Source organism: Pseudopipra pipra, chromosome 2 (assembly GCF_036250125.1).
Source record: "Pseudopipra pipra isolate bDixPip1 chromosome 2, bDixPip1.hap1, whole genome shotgun sequence".
In the NCBI taxonomy this organism is placed as follows: domain Eukaryota; kingdom Metazoa; phylum Chordata; class Aves; order Passeriformes; family Pipridae; genus Pseudopipra; species Pseudopipra pipra.
Window position 1 is genome coordinate 40,960,156 of NC_087550.1, and position 5,857 is coordinate 40,966,012.

The window sequence follows — 5,857 nt, forward strand, 5'->3', positions numbered from 1 at the left end:
TCTGCCCCTTAAAAATATGCCATAAGCCATCTCTTAACCTTCTTACTCAAATCCACATGCTGCTTTTTCAGTACAGCACATAGAATGTTTCACTACACACAGTTTACATCCATGAGGGAGTACGGCATATTCTACTCTGACCCATACCATTATAAGTCATTGTGTTTTGTACAAATATTCTTCTGTAAAGACTTCCACAGTGTAAATTGCAGTCACTAGGATGAAGAACTGTATTCTACTGGCCAACAATACGAAGGCATAGAGTGCTACTAACCTGGGGCATCTAAACAACTGGTAAGCTGTGCCTTGCTCATAACAGATGAATGGAGGAAAACATAAGTACCCCTATATCTCAGGTCTGAAGAAGGAATTTTCGCAACTCCCAAACCTAAGAACTAATTTAAGTGTTATATCAATGACCAAAGCTTAGAAAAATGTTTTTAACAGAGAGTTTAACAGACATTATAAAACCTCAGGTAGCCTGAGCACACACTTGTATGGGTACATATTAGACACAGAACTCTAGAAGAGTCTTCTAGAAAAAGCTCATCTTTTTGTAAAGATTAAGTGGTGGTTAATTCACCACTGTGGACTTATTCTGTATTTTTAGACTGAATTTCTTATCTTTGACATCTGGAAACAGCATTTCATTATGCTCAATTACTTATGTTGAAAAATCCTACATAATCCATGGGAAAATACTTACAGAGTAGGATCCATTTCTCAACCTTCTTTACAAGGAGTCAAATAATATTATATACTTCATTACTTGCATTGGTTTCATGGCCCCTCTCTGAAGCCCCTGAAGCATATGGACCTTGACTATATGATCTTCATCAGCTTGAATAGCTTTCCTACATCTGTTGGAAAGGGAAAAAAAAAAGGAAAAAGTCTTTTTCAAACCTAATTTACTGAAAACAAATAGTGTATTAAAGATAATCCGTACAGTTCATCTGTACAACAAGAGAATGGAGGTATTAATGGAGTTTCTACACGTCCTCAGTTTGGTCTGACATTTTGAGGAGTATTTCCAAACATGCTCTTGTTATCATTTGTGTTATTTATTTCTTGCATTCCACAGTAAAGGAATACTGCAAAAACACTTTCACGATTTAAACTCAGTTTGTTACTTGAGTTTCTTAAGTGATTAGCAGGAAATAGTTTTTTGTTTGTTTTCCAACGTGAATGTATTGCTTTGATTGGGGAGATTAGAACAAGGTAGTTTATCTTATTTCTCTTGCTTGTTCAACGAGTTTAAAAAATAAAAAGTGTACCTAAGAAAGCTTCCCTCTCTTGCAGACTCCTGAGTAAATTAGAAAATTATAACAATAAAATGTATAAATTACATTATGTGTGGCAGCTATCAAACTGTGTGTTCTAAGTCAGACTTTAGCATGAAGCCCTGATATGTGATCTTTCAGGCTGCAATATCATCTAGTGATGATTTCACTAACACTACATAGAGCTTTTGCCCAAATTTATGCCTCCTAAAACCAATTGGAGATAAAAGCTTGGAGATATAACCTATGTGTTTTGTTGGCAGACATTTTATCTGACCTCTCACACTAAAATTCATTTTTTTGCAGTCACTGTTTAGACAGTGGTATAACAATGCTATCTGCTCTCATCTAGTCATTCCGAGGCTATCAACCATTGTGACAGCTGCTGAGCAGATACCTAGTACAATAATATGATTATCTATTTCCTGTGTGGTTTCTCCTTTCCACCTTTAGATGTATCAATAAGTGTTGCTGTTCTTGTGTATGACTTGGTACATCTATACAACGAATTTTTGGGGGTGTCAATCTTATCCTTTTTCATATAGAGGACTCTCTGCTGAATCTCTAAAGCTGATATCTTCTGGGATATGTCCAAATTCCTGGATTCTGTTTAGTTCAGAAACCAGCCCCAAATGGTTATGAAATGCAAAGACCTGGGCACCAACAGTGGTGGAAGTCAGAAAAAAAAGTTTATTCACTTCTTAGGTGCAACAGTTTACGTATCCAAATTACATTAAAGTACTGTCATCTTAAATTTAGTGACATCCGTTCTTAACTTTCTAATTGCCCCAGCCAGAGATGTATTATCTCAGATTATGGTGGTGTGTATGAAGTCGCTTTATCTGTGGAGAAGTGACTCACTGTTTTTCTAATTGTTGAGACATCCGAATAAATACATACAGCAAGGGCAAAGTGATTTCAAAGATCTGTGGTCTATAGAGTGAACAGAAACAGTGCTTAAACTCAGTGTTGGGTAATCTCAAGGATTTTCCAAGCATCTTCAAGAGATGATAAAAAGTATTAAAAAGATAAATGATTAATGAACATGGTTTCCTTTGCTGGAGGGGGTTTTTTTTCATAAAAATTAAATTGTGGTACTTATCTATTCTAAGTAAAACTGATGTAGAAATTGATCAAAAAAGAAAGAAATAGAAAACTAAATTTCTCCTTCCAAATCCTTACAAAATTTTCTCATTTTTAAAAAGTTTTAAAATGCTCAAAAGCTTTAAAAAATATACATAAAACCAGTGGTTAGATGTTCCTTCAGGAACTGAATTCCCACAAGTCCTGTGTTGCTGATACAACTACCTGTGCAGTAACATCTACTGAGCAGTCATTTAGAAATTATGTTTAAATGCACTAATGGTCATTAGTCTGGCAAATCTAGCTACATGAATGGTAGTGGAAACATAAAAGTACATGTTAGCAGCCAGGAGCTGATGAGTCAAGACTGACATTAAGGTTTTACTGGGAAAAAAAAAAAAAAGCTGTAATAGCAGTATGTAATTAATATACATTTAAAGTATATCAGGCTCAAATGAAAAGATGGCTTTCAAAGTGATATGCTTTTCATGGATCATGTGGTTGGAAAGGCAATAGAAAAGGAGACTGGTAATGGGGTTTAGCTCCCTTTGCAAATTGACAGACTTCTATCAAAATGCACTCTGCTTGTAATACATCAAGGTACTTGACTTTGTGGGTGCCTTGACTTTGCATTTACAACCACTTTACTTTCATAGTATGGGTGCTTATAGCCAGGTAATTAAAAATAACACATTAAAACAATGAATTACAGTGGTGGCTCTGTTTTCTGAGACCATATAAATTAATCACTTTCTCATCCTTCTCTGACCTTGCTTCAGTAAGTAGGTAGGATAAATTCATTTGACATTTACTCTTTGCCAGCTTTACTTCCTGAACATCCTCTGCAAAGCAGGAGATTAATTCTTCAGGGTTAAAGCATGATGTAGACAGCACATCTGTACAAGAGAACAAGAGGATAAGAAAACATCTCATCATACATTCTACCATCTACCAAAAAATTAGCAACAAGATCCAGAAAACCTTCTTCCTGCCAGCCTTCATTGGATGGGAAAGGGGCTGACAGCTGATTTCCATTCTGTTCCTGAAATATCATGGTTTAACAAGTGGGCACATTGCTGCTTGTCTCCCCAGGGCATGCTTGGGTGTGGAAATAGGGTGGCAAGGGAGGGTAGTTCCTTTTAAGGATTGTGCAGTTATGCACAGACCATTGCACAGCACTTGTCCTAATCCCAGAACAAACACTTGCTTACATGCGCATTACTCGAATACAACTTTTAATAAGAAAAAATGAAAAAGAGGATTAATAAAAACTGTTCTAACAGAAACAGCATTTGGATGTCACTTTAAAATTGCTGAGACTCATCATTTTGTCATTCTGTTACTGCTTGGAAGAGGAGCTGCAGTAGGTAATAAAATATTACTAACACAGAGTTAAAAACCAACACCCCCTCTGTTTGATGTTTTGCCATGAGGATCTACTGCCTACCAACACAAAGCTTTACAGGTCACTGTGTTCTGTATTTTCCTTGTGAAATGTACTGCGCTTCAGTCAGTTGGGATTATGGCAAGTTACCTGGATGTACAGTTTAACACTTCAAACAGATCACTGACTCTAAGTTATAGCTACAGCATATGCCAGAAATATAGATGAACAAGTGGAAAGTTTCATGACTTATTCAACTGAAGGGGTTACATTTTTGCACGGTCCCTCACATTTGACTCATCGTATTGATGTCCCATGTCTCACTAGGCAGAGACAATAACATGATTTTGCTGGCAAATCAGTCACGTAAGCAACAGCGGATTATTTGTTTCTCTGAGGGCAAGTAATTTTACAGCACCTGGGCACAGCATCTGGTTAGGTTTGATTCCTTGAACAAGCATTCTTAAGGCCTCTTCTATTTCATATTCAGCATTTCAAGTTTCCTGGATTTCGAAGAATAATTTTGTAGGTTGACTCTAAACTAGTGAATGGTGTCAGGCTGAACAACTCGAGTATCTCTAAAGTGATAACTCCCAGGCAATGCTGGAGCTGGCAGTACAGATAAGTACTTTGTGTCAGAGACCAAGCAAATTTGTTTTGCAAAGACTTCCACAGACGTGAAACATAAGAAGGAGGCACAAGTGAATCCAGCACTGGCTACATCTTGCATTAAATGTGTGAGAGTGGTTCTTCAAAACAGGCCTTTATCAGAGTGAGGCTGTGGAGTCTCAGCCAATGCAGCACACATGGGGTCAAAATTTTTTATAGCTTGGGTTGCTCTCATTTGAAGGGAGGAAGGTGGACACATTGCTCTAAATGGCAAGGAGTAACACCAAGAACCTCATAAATACCATCAGAACCTTGATGGTTGTGAGCTTGGAAGGGAGAGCTGGTGGGACAACCAATGAACTGTTTTAGCCCGTGATGATTTAAGTGTTAATTCTTGTCTGTGCTTTTTTGTGTAGTCACATAAAAGTACATTTCTGCTCCCTTTAGCATTCTTCTTGTTCTTAAAGCTCTCATAGGCAGTTTTAAGAAAGACGAGGCTTGTAGAGAGGCAACACTTGTATCTAAACAACTATCACAGTCAGTAAATACAAACAGTTGCTCAAGGACTCTGTCAGACCTGAAACAGAGAGGTGACTTTGACTCCAGCACAGTTTGGAAACAGTTATTCTGACTTGAGACAAGTTATGGTAATTTTCTGAGTGCTCAGGCAGGCATCACGATTTACCGTGAAGTGGCAGGCAAAGGTGAGACAGTTTGTTGTCGTTATTCATCTCCATGGCACAGAAACTGAGAAACTCATGGTAAAAACAACCAATACCCACAAATAGTTTTACAACATGCCACCTGCAAAGTGATGTTAATGACAGAAGCTCCAGTCTCTGCATGCTTTTTCTTCCTCCTGACTCCATTTTTACAGTTCTTCTCATCGAGTTTATTAGGAAGTAAACTGAATTTTGCCAGTCTGTTTAATTAGGAAGTAGAATGATTCACCAAAGCAGGTTTGGGAATTCTTCTTTCATCCAAGTGCAAAGTTAAAGGAGAACCCAGTGCATAAAATAGAATGACACAATAAAAATATCATGATTGTTCTAAATTAAAAAGTATCATCAGGTAGAAAAACATGCTAGCAGGGCTGAGTATAACCTAAGTCCATTTTTTAAATATGTCAGGCACAGAAGAAATCATAAAACTAATGTATGCCAGAAAAAGGCAGTATTGAAAAATGCCAGAAACCAAGAGAAAGTACTCAGTAATTAATCTTGCTGTGGTCCTGGGAAGAAGTAGCTGTATGCCATTCTAGATGAAAAAGTACTTTCACTTACTGAGGGTGATAATGGACAATATTTATTAAAAAGCATTATAATGGTTACGTGTGTATATTTTGTTGACTCCACTACTCCAAATGGCAGGTTATTCCAGATCCCCACTGGTCTTATGATCAGAAACACTATTTTAATTTGAAATCTATAGTTCTTTTTGGTGAATTTATACCTATGCGTTCTTGTGCCAATATTGCCGTTTAGCTTTGTTTGTTCCCAAA